The sequence below is a fragment of the Aedes aegypti genome, unplaced genomic scaffold, assembly GCF_002204515.2.
Source record: "Aedes aegypti strain LVP_AGWG unplaced genomic scaffold, AaegL5.0 Primary Assembly AGWG_AaegL5_hic_scaff_123_PBJ_arrow, whole genome shotgun sequence".
Lineage (NCBI taxonomy): Eukaryota > Metazoa > Arthropoda > Insecta > Diptera > Culicidae > Aedes > Aedes aegypti.
In genome coordinates this window covers 4,667-6,999 of record NW_018734666.1, presented here as the reverse complement: position 1 = coordinate 6,999, position 2,333 = coordinate 4,667, and positions in this window count along the sequence as shown.

Below are 2,333 nucleotides of genomic sequence, written 5' to 3'. Positions count from 1 at the left end.
GCATGGGCGAGCTAAAAAGGGCTCAACAGCAACGTTTCTGAAAAAGGCTCAAGACCTCTCCAGCCCTTTTCAAATGTTTGTCCAGAAATATTTGTCATGGCCTTCTACGGTTCTATTGAGTTGCCATCATATGGTACAAGCGATTCATTGTATCATTCTATTGGTGGAAGAAGATCACCTATGGTACGGATCTCTTACTAAAATAAAAAAAAATGTTCAAGATCCCCCGATAGAACATTTTCAAACCGGTCTCAAATGAAAGGGGAAAGCCTAAGCTTTCATTTGATGGGTGTTTCATCGATACTGATTTTTTTTATATTAATGTTTTCTACCAGAGACACCGTGCCCTAGTTCATCTGTTTCGGTGACGACGTGAACATTGTTGGAAGAACGTTCCCTTGTGTTTTCTGAGCAACGTTCACGACTGAAACGTGAAGCAGAAAGGTTTGGGTAGAAGGTAAATACGTCGAAGACGAATTATTTGGTGGCTGCGCAACTCTACGGTGAACCCAGTATCAAGAAAGTCGCCAAAGCTGAAAGTGTACAATGGTCGGGCGCGTTATGAGAATGCCGGACAACAATTCCGCAAAAATGGTGTTCTCCTTGAATCCAGCCCGTACAAGACGAAGAGAGGCGCAACGTGCTAGGTGGTTTGACCAAGTGGAGAAGGATCTTGGAAGTGTGGGACGATAAATTGGAGGCAAGCAGCCATGGATTGAGTTTATTGGCGTAAAATTGTGTGTGCAGGTCATGTCTTGAAGGGCGTAGCGCCATCAAAAGTAAAGTAAGTTCCAAATATTCTTCCGATTTATGGCTGAACAACAAAGAAAATAAACCCATTCAGAAAAGTACGCACAGTTAATATCCTACGATACGATTATTTCAAGCTATTAATTAATAGGTTATTTAACAACTGCTTCACTATACATTTTCGAATGAAGCTTTCATGTTCCAACCCAAAACGCAACGTGTGCTCCAAATTTCTAGTTTTCAACTTATGTTTTGGAAGGAATAGTAACTTACAAAGTTCACCCCGAAGTCGATGGCAGATGTGTTCTAATCTCCCTCCTCGGCCAAAGGATTAGAAATCTATTTCCGACGGCTGTGCAAAAGCCGACTTATTCACACTTCCCATCCGAACCAGACTGGACCCTTGACCTCCCACCGGGAGAAGTAAACATGTCGGCTGCAATAGGCAGTTCCAGCATCAGCAACTAGCACTGGCGCAAGATTGAAACGTCGTTATGTCGGGTTAGGTAGGGTAATTCTTGAAATTGTCGCTCAATAAAGGAACGTTCTCTTATGGAGGCAGTAATCTTAGACTTCACCCTTCCCGGAGAAAATTTTGCAGCAAACACACACACGGTGCCCCGACAGACCGTTATTATGCAAAAAAATTGTCCATCAAATCTGAGCACAGGGCTCGATTCCTGAGATCATTTTGCATCTCTGGGCCAATTTTTAAAAAAATCCTTAGGAGCAATCTCGAGAAATCTCGATTTGAAGCTTTTGACTTAAAAATTCAATATAATCCATATTAAAATTTTTCAATAGCATAGAAAAAACCTACAAAAACGCACAAAAAGTTAGCCAAACTGTTCTCAACTACTATATAACTGTTACCGTTGTTATAATTGTAAATAATTACAACTGACTTAACTCACCAGAGTAGCTTAAGTATGCTTTTACATGGTGTAAACCAGAAAGCTTAGTTTAATAGAATAAAATCAAAGAAATAAATTTCAATATACTATTGATGTTACGGTCAATAAACGTAAAACATTCAATGCTGAATATTATTAATTAACAGCTTATTTTTCGACTTTCACACTATGTGACCAGCCCACCAAAGTCTGCCGTATTTATTTTGCTTAATCAAATTTTCTTCTTTGTTCATCTGGTACTACTCTTGATGTTTACGTCTAGTTTTCCACCGAATATTGCCCTCAGCACTTTACGTAAAAAATTTCCTGTTCAACATTCTCAGCCTCAACAGGATTATAACTACATGGGAAACATGATTGTCATATGTCACAAGTGTTCGAAGATTAACAAAGTCATTAACAATTTTAAACAAATCCCCATTAAGCACTACTTAAGTATCAACTTCACTAGGACTTCCACTCTATATACCTTCAATCATTTACTTTGTTTTATTTTTTTTTCGGGATTCATCGTCAATCTGTTTATTGATTTCTAGTAGTTCGGCTCAGTAACAAAAATCTAGCTGTTGTAGGTATGTCAAAGACCTTAAAATGAGACTAAAAGCTGATTAAGCAGACAAATTTAATCAAGTGTAAGGATTGTAGACGAGGAGCCTTTTTTTTGTAAAA